This window comes from Pseudonaja textilis, chromosome 7 (genome assembly GCF_049901715.1).
Source record: "Pseudonaja textilis isolate UNSWEBS1 chromosome 7, rPseTex1.2, whole genome shotgun sequence".
In the NCBI taxonomy this organism is placed as follows: domain Eukaryota; kingdom Metazoa; phylum Chordata; class Lepidosauria; order Squamata; family Elapidae; genus Pseudonaja; species Pseudonaja textilis.
In genome coordinates, this window is record NC_141996.1 from 58,223,756 (window position 1) to 58,243,237 (window position 19,482).

The 19,482-nt window shown below is 42.6% G+C and overlaps 1 protein-coding gene across 6 annotated transcripts in view; it reads left to right on the top strand.

The window, feature by feature from the left end:
* The first annotated feature begins 342 nt into the window (after positions 1–342).
* The window catches only part of BCOR (BCL6 corepressor), a 94,523-nt gene continuing 75,383 nt past the window's right edge, over positions 343–19,482 (top strand). For 3 of the 6 annotated variants that reach the window (XM_087937742.1, XM_087937743.1, XM_087937747.1), the window contains exon 1: positions 363–874. The gene's annotated coding sequence lies outside the window, so the exon portion shown is untranslated. Of the gene's footprint in view, positions 875–19,482 lie in introns of all 6 variants that reach the window. The other 3 variants (XM_087937740.1, XM_087937744.1, XM_087937738.1) reach the window with 3 other exon arrangements.

Consider the following 19,482-nt stretch of genomic DNA (forward strand, 5'->3'; position numbering starts at 1 on the left):
CTTTCCTTTTCAACCTCTCTTGGTCAAAAGGAGAGCGGAGTCTCCTCAGGACGCCCTCAGGCGAAGAGGCAAGCAGGGCGTGTGGAAAGGGGGGCTTGCTGAGACCAGATCAGCCGAGAGAGAAAGAACGAAAAGCCAGGAAACGGAGGGCGGGGGGGAGAGAAGTGGAGGAGGAATCAATTAAGAAGATAAAGCCTTGGAACAAGAAAAAAACCAAGGCACTCGGAAGTGAGGGGAAAGAATCGCTGGGAGAGCACGGCGGTGGCGGCGGCATTGCTTCTGCTTCTGCTGGCGGCGGCTCCCGGAGTGCTAAGCCCGCGGGGGGAGGAGAGAAGGGGGCGGGGAGGAGGAGCAGGAGGCCGTGCAGGGAGCGGAGGCAGCGTGCAGCAGACGGAGCCCGGTCTCCCAGCGGCAAGGTGAGGAAGAACGGCTTTCCCAGAGCCAGAGATTAAATCCCCAGAGCCAGCCCAGCCACACACACTCACAGCCGCCGCCAGGACACGGGCTCTCCGAAGGGCGGGGGAAAGGAGCCTGTAGGCGCCGTCAAGATCAGTCCCGAGAAGCCACAGCAGCAACATGGCGTTACTAAAGCGGAGCCGGAGAGTAACCGGCGAGAGCCCGGCGGGCTGTTGAACTAAGCCGAGGGAAACGCTGGCATTCGGCCTCTCTCTCCGCCCACCCGACCCCACCTGCCTCTGGCTAGTTGAGCCGGGGCCAGTTTGTCAGTCTCAGGGGCAACTCCGGCCTCTCGCCTCCGAGGTCGTCAAACTTTTCTCGCTCATCTAGAAAACGGACGCGGCTCGCTCGAAAAGGGACAGGCGACGGCAGCGCTGGACTCGGTGTACCCGGCAGCGTCTCTGGAGCGGAGACTAAGGTCAGTGATCTTCCCATTCAATGCTCCTCGCGCTTCGCGGAAACGCCGCGGCGGGCCACGCACCCGAGGGATCCCAAGCCTGACTCGTCCGAAGAATCTGCCTCCTCGCTTAGACTTCTCGGCTTGTGCTACAGATCGAGGCTAGGCGTTCTTTTTCCTTCTGCACCAGGTGTGGCTGGGATGCGTGTTAAGGTGCGCACGAGAAAGCGGGGGGGACAGCGCGTGCCTTGCTTGAAGCTTGCCTTTCTAGGGCTGGGATTGTTGCCAGAATTTATTTCAATTTGAAAGGACCCGGAATCCCAGGAGGAAGGCGGAACAGAGAGGACAGAGAGATTAACAAATCCAGCGGTCACAGCCAGATATTCCCCGGCTGAGAATTGCGGGTGGGGTACTCCGGGGACGGTTATGTAGTGCGGGCTGGCTAGAACTTTGGAAGCAGTTGGGCTGTGAAGCAGTGCGGTGGGGGTGGGGGGCCAAGAGGAGTCGAGAAAAGAGAACCTACCGCTTGCGGTCTGTCTGCTCCAGCAGGAAAGAACAGGGAGGGAGAGTTTACAGCGTCTCGGTCTCTTTTATCTTTCCGATTTGGAAAGGCCTGTAAAAGCCCCACCTCTGGCTCCCGGGGGAAAAAGGGGAGTGGGTGGAGGGGAAAACACGCTCAGAGCTCGATCAAGAAAGCTCAGGGCCCCGGGAGGTATTGTTGGAAAGACTCTTGGTTAGTTCTTATGGATCGCTGAGCAGCGGAGTAAAACAGATACGTGCCGGGAACTGAAGAGCTGCGCGTACCTGACGAAAAAGACTTCTGTATCTCAGTGGGTGTGCTTATTTTCCTAGGGACTCTTTGAGAAAGCCTTTGGGGGCAGTGACTGTTTTTTTCACCGGTGTTTTTGAGGCCATTGGAGACTTGATTTGGCGGGGTGGGCAGGAGATATTCCAGTGATAGTATTCCGGTTCAAAGAATGTGTGAAGAGCGTGGGGCCCAATATAACAGTTGGGAATCTCGCGGGTCCGTCGAAACTTCCATATAGCCACGGGTAGGTTAAAAAGTTGTCTGGTAGTCCCCAGGCCAGAGAAAGGGGCCAGCAAGATTGTTTGCAATCCCCCTCCCCGCTTCCCCGTCGACTCCAGGGATGCCAGAGCACCGTGTCTGAGGCACGTAGCTCCTTTGCGTCTCGCCCAGCTTCTGGGGAGATCTTTCGCTCGCCTTCCATGCTGGCTGCATCTCAAACTCACAAGGGCAGGGTACGTCGGCGGCTCCGGAAAAAGGGCTGGGTCGAGAGGAATGCCCTACCACCGCAGTAGGCTTTTGGCGAAATAAGCGTTTTATTTTAATGGCGATCGCCCAGGAGTCTGTTTCCGCATTATTCTTCTAACGATCCTCCTTTGGGGTTTCCGTCTGTTCCGAGGAAGCCTGGGGCTTTGTGTTTCCTTTCTCTGAAAAGGACGCTGACGGAAGGACGACCTGGGCCGAGTCCAAACCTGTCAAGGTTTTCTGAACTTTTGCCTGCTCGAAGCTCCTTGTGAAGGAGGCACAAGGGAAGGGCTCCCTGAGCGGGGCCCCTCGAAGTCTATTTGCCGACCAAGATAAGAAGCGGGATTTCACCTCTCCCCCTCCCCCCTTACACGAGAAGACACCAAACGCCCTTATATCCTTCTCTAGGGCATTGGGGACAGAGCCTACAGGTCAAACCAGATGTCCGAGGGCATTAGGTATTCATCCTTGGCACCCTTTCCTTCATGCGCCTATTTTCATGCTGTTAAGCCCCATTTCTAACCACTATTTGTCATTTGTTCGCTTGCTGTCGGTAGCAACTTTGTTTTGGAAATACTGTAGTCGCACCAACAGGCTTGTCTCGCGATGCGATATCCTCAAGATAGGGATAGTAATTTTCAAACCATTTCCCTTATAGCAAAGCAGTGGAACTGCTCTAGACTAAAGAGAATTGCGCTTATTCTGAGGACTCTCCTTCAACCCACTTTTACAAGTCATGTATGTGTTTCCCTGGATGGTGGTCGGTTTGTTTTCGTGCGAACAAGGGAACAAAACCCTTACTTGATCTTAAGAGGGCTGTAAAGAAAGTGGTAAGTCTTTTTCCTCCCCCACTCTCTCTCGAGCTGGGCTTAAACTCAGAGTTTTCAGAATTAGTAGTTGTGCGTTTCTCCAAACTATCCTTGACAAAGAGTGTAGGTTGCCCACCCATGGCAGAGCTTGCCATCTAGTTCACACCATGGAAACTACCTTGTTTCGAAATAAGAATGGTTGAGCCCATGAATCTGTGAAAATGAATGCCTTTGAGTCACGGTTTAAATTTGGGGATGCCTGGGAGGCCTAGATTCTAATCTATTCTTTCCTCACTCCAATCATTTGCTTTATATTTGAATGAGCCCAACCTTCTCCCCGTTCGGTTACAGAATAAGAACAGAAAGGAGTGGTGCGTTTCTGGCGACTGTTTAAAAAAGCAGGCAAAATCCCATTTGTCCGGCACGAAGGTGGACATTTTCTAAGCATTCTGAATGGTCTTTGGGACTGGTAGGACAGACAATTTCTTTACCGTCCTCCTTTCTCGAAGGTGAGGTAGAAACAATCGACTGGGGGGTGGGGGTTGGAGAGATGATTTTCCCCGGGATTGTTTCGGCCGCCTATGATAGATCGGTCTAGACAGTCGTTCAGACTCCTTCCGAGCGAAAAAAAACGGAGCCTGAAAAGGGAGTGTGGGGGAAACGCAGAGGAAAAGGTCAGCACGTTATTCGGTGCTTGAGAATGGGTGGTGTTAACCCTTCACGGGTCAGGGCCTTAACTCAGATTGTGTGCGTTAAAGGAATAGACCAGGTTAGTCGGTGGTTGCTTTCTTTAGGGCAGGTCATAGTGAACCCTTCTTGCTCACCCTTGTGATCTAAATGCCTCGTGAATATAATTTTGTAACCTCCTTTTCAAGGCGAGTGCCAGAGCTTTCCGTTTCCAAAAGTTTCCTCATGTTTGGGAACTCCGCTGAGCCCGCTTAACCCCATGTCCTGGTAGTGCAGAGCCAGACAAATACCGAGGAACACTAGACTAGTCAGACGTAGAAGAAGGATCAAGCTGGAGAACGACAGATCGTTTTTCCCCAGGAGGAGGGGAGAGAGAGAGAGAGAGAGAGAGAGAGAGAGAGAGAGCGCACGCGCGCCTGACATAAAAGGACAAAGCTCAGGCAGAGAGAGGAGCTCTCTGGGCAAAGATCTCTCGGCAAACAACCTTCGGAGCAGAATCCAGTTTCCTTCTTCAACGGCGGTGGTGGGTGGGGTTTGGAAAGTAGGGAAACGCGTAGGTCAGGACTGACTTTGTTTCACACTGCTGGGCTGGGTTGGCTGACTTCTTTATGTTTCATACAAACGGACCAACCCAGCATAAACTCGGCCTCCGCTGCCTTGAGGCCCTTTAGACTTGCCTGCAGACTCACAGGGTAAATAGTGGTTCTGACTTTGCGAGCACGTCTCGGTTTATGCTTTATTTTCTGAGATTGGGGAAGGGGGAACGAGGACACTACCATAACGTCAAGCAACTCTCGGAGGAATACAAACGCTCAGCCTTTCCGATGAACCTCCCCCGCCCGCCCAGCCTCGGGTCGTAGACCCTTTCTCAGCCCCGGGGAAAGCTGATTTGCTTTTGATTTGCCCTGCAGCGCGGATCAGCTTTTTTTTCTCTCTCTTTGTCTGGAGCTCAGACTCCCGGCGCTCAGCCCTCTCTGGAAAGATTCCCGATGAGTCCACGCAGAGCCAAGCAGGCAGTTCTTTGCACGTCACATCTAAATACATCGGTAATTAGATGGAAGCACCACCGGAAATGATAGATTGGCTGCATAGCTAATAGGGACGAGGACAAATAAAGCTTACAGAGCCTCTTCCCCCTCCCCCAGATAAGTGAGCCCCTGGAAATCAAGCCCGAGGTCTGAAGCGAGAACTGAAATTACAAGTCCTCTGTTTTAGGGCTGTAATCAACCAAACAGATGAGTCTCGGTTGCTCCCCTGCTGCAAGCAGTTCTTGAACGTGTTTGCTGCAGGGTAGTGGAAGGAGGGATCTCGGGAATCTTTTCAAAATTCTCTGGGTGTCTGCTACCTAAGTACATACACCTAGGAGAAAGGCGAGAGTGGCGGGTGCACGAGAAAGAGTCCGATTTCAAATTATTGAAACGTCACACTTTGTGTCTTCATCCCCCAAAGTCGCACTGAAGCCTAGGTTAAGCGCCCTTATGGAAATTAATAGGTGTCGATGCAAAGACGCCAAGGAAGACTTCTAGCTCTGAAGCGCGGGAATAAAATACTAGCATTTGGGTGGCAGTTATCTAAAGTTACGAGTGCCTCGATCTTAAACGGCAGCGACCGCCATAATAAGTACCATCGACTTTAGGAGTTGGGAGCGTCTGAAAGTTGTGTTCTGTTAGCTCCTGCTTCTTTGGGAGGCTCGATTAGTTCCTTTCCTTCAATCCTGGTTCTTTGCATTTGTTTGGCGCTTGACATGGTTTTTTCTCTAGAGAATGTGGCGGCTTAAGCAGACTGTTGCGAACTATGAACGTTCAGTGACTTTATTGTGCCTAAAATAGCTCTTCCCTGCCCCCACTCCTTTCTGCTTCTGATGTAAAACCAGCTGTTGACATTACTGCAGGCTTCCTAGGCCCTCTTCCCTCTTCCAAAGCAGAAGGGTTGAAAAGAAACACTGAGCCTATGATGTTGGAGTGATTTTAAAAGATTTTTTTTAAAATCTTTTGCACTTTTATAATTATTTTTATAAATAACTCAAAGTGGCAAACATAATACTTCTTCCTCTTCCTATTTTCCTCACAACATCATCTTGACAGAGAGTGACTGGCCCAAAATCACCTACCTGGCTTTCACATCTATGGAAGAATTAGAATTCACAATTGTTGAACGGATTATCTGTATCAGAAGATGTGGACAAAAGCCATTTTAATAGTATTATTTGAGAGATAGTACCTACCAATAGCTGTTTTTGTGTCAGTCATTAAAATCAAACAGAATAACAAATTCTTCTACAAATACACCATATATGTGAAACAAGATAATTGATCCTTTCAGAATTTCTGGTTGAATTAATCTCTCAGTCCAGCACAAGTAGTTTGGAAAAGGGTGTTCTAACCTACTTCAGCAAAGTTGTCTGCAATGAGGACAAATTAGACCAGTGTTATGCTCTTGCCTGAGCTTAGAGGAAGGGTGGGGTATGAAGGTGGCAAATAAATGAATTTGTCTTGTAAGATTACTTATCAGTCCTAAAGCACACACCTCAGTGCTGAAGTAGAAGGGTGTGTGTATGAAGTAAAGAATACAGGAACTCCCCCCACCGACAAGTAGTGCATTATGTCATCTAACCAAACATTAGGCTGTTCGTTGATTCTGTTCTGGACAGAGTTTCTAAGCTTTCACCTTGTACTCAGGCTTATTAACTGGAATAAAAGGAAGGAAAGAATGACCACACAAAGACCATAAACTTATTTTTCTTTGATGGAGTTCCTACTTTACGTTGCAACAGTGGCAAGATTTATAGGACACACTCATTTCAGCTGATTTTTTTTGGGGGGGGGAGGGGTGCTCTGGGCTTTGTAATTTGAGCCTATGGATTGAGATCATACTGCTGCTAAGTCATGCATAACCTTGGTTTATTTAATAAACTAGCTCTATACCCATGCTTCACTATGAAACTATGTGATTGGGCTTAGATTTAGGGAGGAAAATAAGGGAGAAAAATCTGCCTCTGCCTACCAGCATCCATCGGTATTCATCTGGCTAGCGTCCTGTCAGTGTGTAAGAGAGTTGAAGGCAGTCTGGAAACTGAAACAGTATTTGCTGTGTAAGCAAGGAGACAGCAAAGAGTGGTGTGGCTTAGCTCAACTGTTCTGTACTAAAGCTGGTTGCTGCTGTGAAACTAAAATTGAAACTGAAACTCCTCTCCTCTACTTGTGTTTTGCAATTGAAACAGATTTCTTTTCAAGTGGGGAGGGGGAGTAGAACTCCTTACCATCAGAGTGAGTTAATAATAATATATGAATATTAATGCTCTGATGGTTATTTTGAAAAAATCCTTTGTTAGTGAGCACCTAGAAGCCAAGGGGAACATACGTGCCAAATTTCAAGTTTGTAGGCTTTGCGGTTCTGGAGATTTTGATAAGATGCGTGAATGGCATTTCACTTTTATATATATAGATTACAACCGGCTGGGTTGGTTGCAATGCTGAATCATAAACCATGGTTTACAAATCCAGTGACTGGGTTGCTATAACACACCAAGCTACAACTTTATAGTTTAACATACTGTGTGTACATGGTCATAATATCACTGAGTTTAATGAATCTTGCTTCCAGATGACTTGTGGATTGTTCCTGGAGATTCACTTATGCACCAATGTGCCTACCGTCCCTGTCCTATTGTTTCTTTTATTTTTCTTATAGGTATCCATGTATTCATAACTATGTTTATACTTATACCTATTATCTTGTAAGCAATTGACAAATCAAATCAAATCAAATAAAGATAAGATGCTTTTAGTATCTGACCGGGTGTTATCAGGGGTGGGATTTTACCAGTTTGCACCTATTCACTAGAACTGGTTGTTAACCTTCTAAGCAGTTTGGAGAACCGGTTGTTAGAAGAAATTACTGGCCTAATCCTGTAAGGAAGGCAGGAAGGAAACATTCTGGTGTTGCTTACAGAAACTGCCTCTCCGTTAACCCTTGATACATTCTTGGCAGGACTAGACTTCCTGTCTCAGGAACTTCTCTGGAGTTTTTCCCCCTCCTTTGCTGGTACTTTGCTTGTGTGGAGTGACCATTCAAAGTTACAATGGCACTGAAAAAAGTGACTTATGACTATTTTTCACACTTACGACTGTTGCAGGATCCCCACAGTCATGAGAGGCCAGGTGAGGAGATGCGTGCCTCGATGTGAGTGATATTGAGTTGGCCACACCCAGCCAATAACATGACCACCAAGCCATGCTCACCCAGTCACATGACCACCAAGCCATGCCCACCACCTAAGCCACGCCTACAGAACCGGTTGTTAAAAATTTTGAATCCCACCCCTGGGTGTTATATCTTAAAATTATGGGATGCCAGTGAACTGTGTTTATTTGTGAATGCATGGCATGATTTAGTCCAATATGTTAATGAAGATTCTCAGTCATCCAGGTAGACTTGTCTGAAAGTTGAGTCATGGCAACTGGACCTCTTGTTAGTTCAAAACATTTAGCTGGTTATCTAAATAGCTTCTTCAGTCTGAGCAAATATCCCAATTTAGTCCAATGTGTAAATCCTGTTTCTGTGTACCTTGTAGGGTTATGCCCTCAAAAAGGACCCTCATTGCCCTTTGTTAAGAGTTGATTTCAAGAACATTTTTAAAATTCTGTGAGAATTGTGTTAAGCAGTTTGCCCAAGACCACCTACACTGTTCCTAAGTAATATGAGATTTTGCCTAGTTGGTCATTAATTTCTTCATTTTGGAAGCTAGGTTGTGGGGATTTTCTGGATTAGATTTATATACCACAATCCTTCAGGAACTGATATTCTAATTTGACTGCTAATTTGATTTATACCACAGCTATGTATCTCCAGTCTAAGCCACTTCATGTTCCGTCTTTCCTTTCCAGACAGGCTACACAATAGCAATGCACACATTCGCACGTTCACCTTCAGTGAATGTGCATAGGGAAAGAAAAAAAGAATGTACATTTTTCTTCCCAATCCACCCCCTTCAGCAGTCTAACCACTTAAATAGATCAAGCATATTCCTTCAGGAGAGCCTGATTAACATCCTTTTGCTGTATCAATGGATGGCTGTGGAGACTGAATGCAAGGATCTTCTCTATCTTAGAATATTGAGCAGAGGCCTCATTTGCAGATGGGGGTGGGTGGGGTTTTCCTATATCCTCAAGCAGTTCTGACTTAATTTAATTCTCCTATCCTTCCAGCAGGCAAGGCCAATAAGTGAGAATTTCTTCTTGAATCTCATTCGCTTAGTCCTGAATCTTTAGCAAGCTATGGAAGGGCTCCTTTTAGGCAGAAGTTAATGAATGTTTCACAAGGGTTCCTCTGGCATGTACAGTGCCTGTCTTAAAGGATGAGCAGACCTACCAGCAGAAAGCAAACAGGCCACCAGCTTGTAGGGCATTCCCTCCCCCTCTGAAAATTACATTCTCTCGAAGAAGTTCCCTCCCCCGCATGTATAGCTTGGTACCCAAAGCATTTTTTGTAAACTTTCCTTCCTTTTTAAAAAATTATAAAATTATAATCACAGAGAAACTTATATAGAAGATTTTTTACCTTAAATATATAAAGTATTGAATGCAAGGATAATACAAGGATAATATCTTATTTCTTGGTTTTTATGCTTACAATATATCGAAATACATAACAAAATTTTGTCCATTATATCCACGTGACTCAATGTGCTGGGAAAAGGTTGCATAGAAGATGATTCTTCAACAGCATGAAATATAATTTTGTGATATGCAAGACAGTTCTTAGCATAATCCACAAGCTCCTGATATTTTGTAGAAGTTGGACAATGATCAATTTACATTGACGTTGAGCTTGGTAAGCTTTTAGATGGCAATTGCCATATTGATTTGCATGCCAAAAAAGAGGGAAATCTGCTAAAATTAAATAGTGCAAGCTAAATTAAACTAGATTTAATGTTGAGGTACAAATGAATAAAAGACTTGTTGACTCAATCTGCTGGTCTTCAGTTTTCAGTACTAACACTAACTTGTAGTTACACTGTGGGTTTAACTGCACCAAGAGACCATCAGACTGTAGCATTTCAGTAAGGCAGTACCTATCTACATTTATTTCAAAAGAAACAGATGTTTAACTAGGGCACAACTCCAGTGATTAGGAATAAAATCAATTTCTCAAAGAGAAATACAATTGCAATTGAACAGTTTTAGATTTAGTTTTTAGACGTTCTTGAAAGTTAAAAAAAAGTTGTGTTTTTCATTAGACAATGTGCCCAACACAACGGGTGGGTTAGCATGTGTGCACGTACAGTTCCACTTGCATCAACGGCAGGCACTCGTACTCACGCACACAGCTCCAACTGTGTGAGCAGCATGCACGGTGCACCCACTGTTTGTGCAAACGGAGCTGTGCATGCTTGCATGTGCCTGCCACTCACACAAAACCATCCCCACTCCCTTCTCTCCAGGCCATCAAGCTGGAAAGGTTGGGGACTGCTGCATTAGACTACACCATGTCGTTAAATAAATTGTATACAGGTAGTTCATCATTGTTCATCAATGATCATTGGTAATTAAAATGCTGAGGAAAATGACTTACGACCCTTGTCCAAAGTTATTCCTGATACAGCACCCCATAATCACAAAAAATCTAAACATTTGGCAATCTGCCCACCCTTAGGACTGACTACAGGGACACAGCAGTTTCCACTATCTCTCCCCCCCACCCCGATCCTGCTCCACCTTGCGCCTGCTTTCCACCCTGTTGCGTTCCATACCCTCCTCTCTATCACCCATAATGGCTTGGTCACTTACCTTTTCCTTAGATTTTCTGTCTCATGCCCTTCCTGATTGTACCTGGGAAGGAGAGCTGGCTGATCCGTACCTCAGCCTTCCTATACAATATGGAGGTTATGTGGCACCATCCTGGAAGTTGGCCAGGATTTCTTTCAAAATGGCCACAATTTTGCTCTCAAACTGGGGTCCACTTCTGGGACAGAGCCATTTGACCTCTGTGTAGAAGGCCATGTGGCAGATTGGCTGCTTACCAAAGAAGTTCTATGAAAAAGACAAGTGACTGAGCTATGACAGGAGGTGGAGATGAGGGTGTAAGATCCAGTGAGGTGGTAAGCAGATCCAAGGCCTGCAAAGACCAGTGGGGTGAGAAGTGGAGGCCCAGGTCAGTCTGCAGCACTTCCCCAGCTCACATTGGCCTGCCCAAGATTTCCAAGGCCTTCCTCACCCAGAGGCACTCCGTGCTCTGCTTAGCGACCTGCAATGTCTTTTAACCACCATAATGGGGAAAGCATAGATTGTGATCATTAAGCAAAGCAATCACATGGGTGCCTCCCTTAATAACCACCATTATTTAGAACTGTAATAGACATATTCATTTACATCTGTAAGTTGAGCACCTCCTGTAATGAGAGTCTAGAGAGAAATATGCTTTTTTGGAAATAAGCTGAACCTGCGACCTAATGTTTGCTTCCTTAGAAGTAAGTTCAATAAAAATTCTAGGAGACTGTTAGGAAGAACAGCTTCATTCTAAGAAATGTGTGTTTTAAAAAACATGATTACTTACAGTAATCTAAATAGGTAACCCTGAAGTTATTGAAAGTATTTGACCTAGATTTATGGAAATACAGATAGTCCTTGATTTACGAACATGATTGACCCCCAAAAATTTCTTGCTAAATGAGACAGTTAAGTGCACTTTCTCCCATTTTATGACCTTTATTGCCACAGTTGTTAAGTGAATTACTGCAATTGTTAAGTTAACATGGTTGTTAAGTGAATCTGGATTCCTCATTGACTTTGCTTGCCAGAATGTCATAAAAGGTGATCACATGGGCTCAGGCCATTGCAGCAGTCATAAATATGAGTCAGTTGCCTAGCATCTGAATTTTGATTACGTAACCATGGGAATGCTGCAATGGTTGTAAGTGTGAAAAATGATTGTGTCACTTTTTTCAGCGCCTTCTAACTGTCGCTAAATGAACTGTCGTTAGCGAAGACTATCTGTAGTGTTTTTTCCTTCACATTGCACAAACAAAAAATATGGAGACAATTAGAATTTGAATATTCTACATCAGTACAAAAGTGAGATATTACATATAGTACTTGTATCAAGATTATAGCTTAATCTCTGATGTGCAGACTCAGGACTCAAATTTCATAAAATCTCCTTTTTCCTGGAAATCAACAGATTGTTGCCCTGAAAAAAATCTAGAAAGAGATTTTTAGGGCTTCCGGCTTCTCAAGCATCTGGTGTTTAGTAGAATCTTTTAAAAAGCAATTTAAACAAGTTGCTTCTACACATTAACTACATGTCTTATGAAATATGGCAAAAAAGCTTTACACATTTCAGAATAATGGTTTTCACACAATTAAAATCCTATGCAATTGAAACTTCTGAAAAATAAAACTATTAATGGAGGATTCTCTTGAGAATGATGCTGTACTTATGAATGGTAGGAAAGTGGATCAACTGGTAACAGCAGGAGTGAAGCTCCATAGAATGGTATTGTTATACAATGTGCTAGCCAGTTTAGATAGTACCCATATGCTGACATGATGTGATCATACTTATATATCATTTTCAAAATAAAGTGAAATCACAAATTGTATATACGAAATCAAAGTGATTTTCCACATGCTGACTTGGTTTCATCATTGAATTGTTTGCTATGATCCTCTTTCCTGGTTGATTGTCAGATTGACTTCATTATATGCAATTAGAATTTTTATTCTGTTTTATTTGTAAAGTTTATTGATTTACAATGAATTCTATTTGCCATTTTGTTGCCTATTTGTGCACACAGGTTCTTCAGGTTTTCTTCACTGATTATTAGAATTTAACATAGCATGATAGATAAGGTAGATGGTTACAGTATCATTTATACTGGGCTTCATATAAATTATGAATATTTTAAATAGCCCCATCTAATACTATTTTCATCTGAGAATAATGTTTACCTCCTGGCTAAGATTTCATCAACTATTAATCCTACAAAATACTTATCTTTTCATCTGATGATTGTTAAGTTTATTTAGAGAGTCATTGGTGCGTAAGTCTGTCAAATAGCATATAATCTTTATACCTGATTATTTCTATCCATTTAATAAACATACAAAGAAATGCTTGACAAGATAGGACTTCTCATTGCAAAAATCATGCTAGACTGTTACCAGCAGCACATTTTCTGCAGCAAGCCTTGTCTGACTGTCCTAAGTTGGTATAAGCTTCTTACCAAAACATTGGAAGAGACTTCTAATTTAATACATTTTTAAAAGTTTAGTTTACTTTATTGTCATTGCACCTCATACAATGAAATTAAATGCCATCTTCAGTGTACATTATAATTATAAAAATAAAACGCAAACACACATCCTTCGCATTCTATACAATTGAATTGAAAACCCCTGATATTGCATTAATATTGCACTATACCAGTGGTGGCTAACCTTTTGGGGCTCCTGTGCAGAAAATTGCACTCGCATGCACTCGCAAACCAACACCTAGAAGGCAATGTGCACCCCCCATGCCCCCTGTGCATGCATGCACAACACCCTGCATGTGCTGCGCATATCTGAGTGCGATGCCCCATGAGCCACGCATCTCTGCACATGCATGTGCAATCCCCCCATGCGTCTCTGCCCATGTGCATGCAATCCCCCTGTGCACCCCCTCCGCATGCATGCCAGATACCCAACAATCAGCTTTTTTGGTAACACTTCATCATCAAAGATGGTCCATTTTAATGTAAGTATGAACATGAAATTGAATAGCTATAAAATGACACAAGTAATAACATTAAAAACCAACAGCTGTAGGGCAGGAGGCATGCATGCATCAGCATTGGGGCTCTTCTGGGTGACTTCTTGCATGCCGGCAGAAGTGTATCTTTGTAATTATTGTAACAATGTCCTTTATGAAGCTAATAATAAAGTTATATTCTTTGGATTGCATGATCGCTTACAATTTTAGAGATTAGAAATCTCTTTCCAACTTCTGGTAAGAAATACACCTAGATCCTCATAAGAGCTTGTGGAATGGGATGAACTTGCTAAAGTAGCTCAAGCATTTCATTTTAATGTAAACTTTTTTGGTAACACTTCATCATCAAAGATGGTCCATTTTAATGTAAGTATAAACATGAAATTGAATAGCTATAAAATGACACAAGTAATAACATTAAAAACCAACAAAAAATAAAACCGAAATAATGCTTGGTTTGATAACATCCCAGAAATTTACCTCTCCCTCTTGCATCCAAAATCAGAGATGGATATTTGTTAAATATCTTCCATGGTGAACTTCTTTAGGCTAGGTTCATATAATATGCTAAGCTACAATGGAGTTCTACTTTGGCTTATCATTTTTTATGATATTGCAAATGATAAGCCAATACAATGGCATATTCTTGATTAAACATATCAGAGGTAAGCAAATCACAATTGAGTACAATGTATAGATTAGATCATAGATATATACTCCATAATATTTCTCATAATATCTTCTTTTGCATTTTTGCTATATAAAGTTGTATGTCAGTGAACTGAAGACAACTCATTAACCTCAGGAAGACTTCCCAGTCAAAATACATTGAATTGCACTCCCCCACCCCACCATTCCCAGTGCACCAATATATGCTGGATTACTTTTATGTTTTTAGACATTTGCTTCTGAGTAACTGTTCTTGCATTTTGATTTGGAGTTCAATTGTTATATATTCCTGATTAGGACAAATTATTTTTTAAAAATACATTTTCATCTTTCTTTCCCTGATACTGCTATTTAATAATTCCTTAGATGTTTGGAATTCTTTCTAATCTTTGGCAGGAATAGTGGCTGTATTTGCACGATAACACTGGATCACAAAGTACATTACACTATAGTGTAATGTGCTGTTTATCAGCTTGGCTGACATGCATTAGCTCAGTGTTGCCAGAAAATCAGCTTAAACTTAGTTAAGCACAAGTGCCTTGTCCAAATGTAAAGATGAGCTGGTAACCTTGTATTTAAAAATAAGTATAATTTATTCTAGTTTGATTTTTTGTAATTTAAATTGTCTGTGTCCATAGTTGAAAATATATATGCCTCAAAAAACTCAGGACTTACTTTTAAACTCTACTATCTAATGTTTAGAAAGTTGGAAGGGAAAATAGTCAAAAGAAAAGTAATAAAATGTGTTTGGTAGAGAACCAGGGGAACAGAGTATTTCAAAAATATAGAAGTTTACAGTGAAATATATTTTTTAAAGTAAGATTTGGAAACATTAAGAGTAAATGGCTAATTTTAAAGTCACAATTGGGTGATTAAGCTCACTCGAATTGCAGAATCTATAGTTGCAATGAAAAACCAAATGTAGGAGCTTAAATGTGCTTAAATAACTGGCAAAGCTTTGTATTTCAAGTCTGAGGTTCCTTAGTGCTTTCAGTGAGCTTAGGGCTGAAATTATGTTGAACTAGGGATTGTTAAGATTTGGAAACACATTAAAACAGCAAAACAAAAGACTGAGAGGAGTTATAAGGTCTGGCTCGGCATCCTTCAAGTTCAGAAATCGTCAGAGCAGGAAGTGACTGTCTCCATCTCCTCTTTCAGTCGCGAGATGTGGTTCCTGTGATCTTGATCTCGTTTTCCTCTGGCACAGTGCATTGAGTGGCTGCAGGTTCCACTTGGTCTTACCCAAGAACCTGCATCCCTTCCTGCCAGTTCCTTCCTAATAATTTCTGGATACACAGTGGACGTGCTCTTAAAGGAACAAAACATTGCTTGGTCAATCTTGCTGGCTTTGCTTTGAGTGCTATATAGGAGTAGCTCGAAAATAAGGGGGAAAAAATCTTCCTCTTGCCTACCAGAATCCATCAGTATTTACCTGGCTAGCATCCTGTCAGTGTGAGAGAGAGTTGAAGGCTGTGTGAGCAAGGAGACAACAAGGAGCCTGGGTGTGGCTTAGCTCAAGTGTTCTGTACTAAAGCTGCTAGGTGCTGTGAAACTAAAACTGACACTCCTCTGCTTGTGTTTTGCATTTAGAACAGATTTCTTTTCAGGTGGGGAGGGGGAGTAGAACTCCTTAGCATCAGAGCGTGTTAATAATAATATACAAATATTAATGCTCTGATGGTTATTTTGAAAAATCCTTTCTTAGTGAGCACCCAGAAGCCAAGAGGAACATACGTGCCAAATTTCAAGCTCGTAGCTTTACGGTTCTGGAGATTTTGTGATGATGCGTGAGTGGTATTTTGCTTTTATATATATAGATTGAATCATGTTTGGGTCAATGCCACTTGTATTGTGGGCAAAAGCAGATGACCAATTCATTCAGTTAATCTAATGATGGGGGATTGATCTGAGTGGAGCAAATTGTATGTATTTCTCATAGATCCTATGCCTTTCTGATTCCAGATGTTATACAATGTTGACTACCCCAACCTAGGAGTATCTGATTGTAATATTGATAAGTACTGTGCTTAAAGAGGCTTCTTATAAGGAAGCATAGCTGGGGATTGCTTTAAGAGACAGCTTCTTTTCAAATGACCAAAATTATGAAGGAGCTGGGTCTGATTTGAAATACTGGTTTAGTCATTCAGAGAAGCAAGAACCTCAAGAAATTCTGCCTAGTGCAGCTATTTCAAGGTTGTTTTTTTTAAAAAAATATTTTAGCAAGAATATATTCCCAATCAGATTTGGTTCTTTTTTAATCAGGCAATATACCTTTTTATATACAGATTGTTGATAACTTGGAGAGTGGGAGACTCATGGGGGCAGGTATAAACTTGTGAGCTCAGGTTTCCTACTGAGCTCCAAAGGGAAAAAGTGAGCATTTGATTGAAGCTACACTTAGTTCTTGGTGGTGGTGGTGGGCAACAACCCAGAAATACACGAATACTCTGTCTGCCTGCCTGCCTGCCTGTCCCTCCTTCCATCCCCTCCTTTCTCTTTCTCTAAATTCTTTGTGCTCAAAGAGGTTTGCAAGGCATTAATTGCTATTCCATCTTAAAAGAATGTGTTGTGGTCTTTGCTGACTTAGCAAAAGTTGGGTTTTTTTTTATTACTCACATAAAACCTCCATAGTAGAGGTATTTGCCAGCTTGGTTGAGACAATGGTTATGACTTTATGCCACAGGAGGCTCAATTGCTTGAATACTTGGACTCTCTTACTGGAGAATTTGGCTAGAAATTTGAGATAAATGCAGCCTGTTAGTTAGAAAGCCTACAGGTGGGAATTAGAAACTATTTTATTTTTCCTGTTAATTGGATTAGAGATGCTTGCCTCAAGTCATCCAATGCCATTTCAAATGGCTAGCCACATGATTTTTGTGTGTATTTGCCTGGAAGTAAGTTATCTTGAACACACCAGTTTGACCCCTTGGGAAGTGAGACATTGCTGACACTAGGATATATAGCAGAATTTTTGATTGCTTTGAAGAAGGTCCCCTAAGTTTGTATAGGTATTGATAAGTGTGACATTATGGGCACATCAATAGCCTGTGTATAGTTACTCAAAAATAAATCTAACTTCTAGATAAATATAGTAGCATTCTGTCTTTTCTGCTATACCAGTTACATGGAAACAACTAGAGTAGTCTTATTCAACCTGATGTACTCTAGATATGTAGGGCATCCATTCTCATAACCAGCAACAGGGATTATGGCAGTTAGAGTACACTTTAGTTGGAAGGGTCACCAAGGTTGAGGAAGATTGATGAATTATTTCTAAGGTACTTTTTGATTATAATCCTATATTACACAGTAGTATTTAACTTAGAAATCATTTTATGTACATGTAGCTCAGTACAACTTTATTCATGTATAAAATTTAGTCATTTTTTTTTGCTTCCATGTGTGGCTTCCCTTATCATATTGCTGATAGGCTTTTTAAAGAACACATGAATATAAACAAAATCCTAGAAGGGCTACTTACAGTTTTGGTATGTTCTTCTGGAGCTGCCAATGCAAATGCACAACAATTAACCCTTTTCTTATAAATAACTAAATTTGCATACTGAAGTTACACAATGTGGATTTAGGGCCAGAAATTAAGTTTTGTAGCTGTTGGTGCCTCTTGAAAGGTACTCTTTGAGACTTGGCTTCTTAGCTCTAGCACCTGGCTTCTCTTCTAGTCCAGATGTATTACAGTCAACTTAAAGACAGATTTTTAAAATGGCCTAATGAAAAAGACCATTTTCTCAAGGAAAATGTCAGCACTGAATCTGCAAATGCTGCATGGAGCAGTTTTGCATACAAAAGGCAGACTTAGCTGAACTGATACTTGTGTCCAACAGCATCTATGTAGTGCTCCCTTCTGTACTTTCCGTGTCTGGCAAATGAATTTTATTTTTCCGTGTACCAAAAAAAGGAGTGGGAATAAATTTTACAGTTAAAATCCATCCTGCTTAGAACATCCTTGTGAGATGGAATGCTCCTGGTTTGATCCAGGCCACTATGGCCATCCTCCATGGATATAAGAAATCTTATGTCGTCTGTTGCTATAGTCCCAATCATAGAGCTAGAAGGGACCTTAGAAGTCTTCTAGTCCAACCCACTACCCAAGGAAGGAGCCGAGACAAGGGACTGACCAATCTTTGCTTGCAAATCTGCAACAATGGAGCACCCACAACTCTGGGAAGCCATCTGTTCCATTCATTAATTGCTGTCACCTTCGGGAAATTTCTCCTTAATTTCAGATAGAATTTCTCTTTAACAAGTTTACATCTCGTGCTTCTTGTTCTGCCTTCAGGTGCTTTGTTTGGAGAATAAATCAACCCTTTCTTCTCTATGATTGCCCCTCAAATACTGGAAGAGAGCTATTGTGTCACCTCTAATCTTCCTCTTCATTAGCCTAGAATGTAGATGCACTTAGTTACCTTAACCATTCATCATAGCTCTTCTCTGTACTTTCCAGGATCTTTTTTGTATTGTGGTGACCAGAACTGGGCACAGTATTCCAAGCTTGGCTCCAGAAGTGCAGTATAGAATAGTGCTATCACTTCTCTGACCTACTATCCTCTGTTGATGCAAAGACTATATTGGTTTTTTTTTCTTTTGTACTGCATCATGCTAAGCTAGTTCATACTGGTACTTAAAATGTGGCCCAGTAGGAGACCTAGGTCTTATGGTTAGGTTACTATTGTTGAACTAGGTATATCAGTTGGTAGATTAGTATAAAGCTAGCAGTAATAATCATGAGCCTGGGACTAGCTTAGATTTAGTGGAGAAAAGGCTCCAGTGAACTCTTTCAAGTATACACTACATGAGATTTCACACTTAAGAATTTAGAGGAAGTATACTTAGGCAAACTTAGCAACAAGAATGGAGCACAGCCTGTAGAATTCCCAGCCAGCACAACCAAGGCCACTAAGGCTCATTAACCCAGCCCCTTTGTTTAGCAAGGTGGAGCTACCTTGTTTCAGGCAGAATTCTGAGTGAACGACTCTTCCCCTTTGCTCCGTATTCAGGCTATGCTCACTCTTCCGTGCTAGGCCATAACCCGTGGTTTACGAAGCAAAAGCAGGATTTTTGCAACTCGCTAACTCCAGCTCACCACCTTTAAGTGGGAAAACGTCCTGTGACATCAACAGTTCCCTCCGTCTAAAGAGAACGGAAAGTTCTTTCGAAAATGAATTTGTCCACAGAGGGCGGCCTCTTTTCTCAGCTCTGGCCCACCGGCTTTATGCGGAGTCCGGCAAACGACTGAGCTGGAAGATCGCCGAATTGGCGCATGATCTCCACAGTGGGAGGCCTTGGCGAAGATTTCCTCATCCCTCCTTCATGCGCAGCTAGGACCCGGGCCCGCCAGCGGTAAAAGCCCTTCTCGTCCTGGCAGCTTTCTTGAACCCTTCGGGAGTCTCAGCTCTGTCTTATCGCCTGGGTAAACGGAGGGGGCC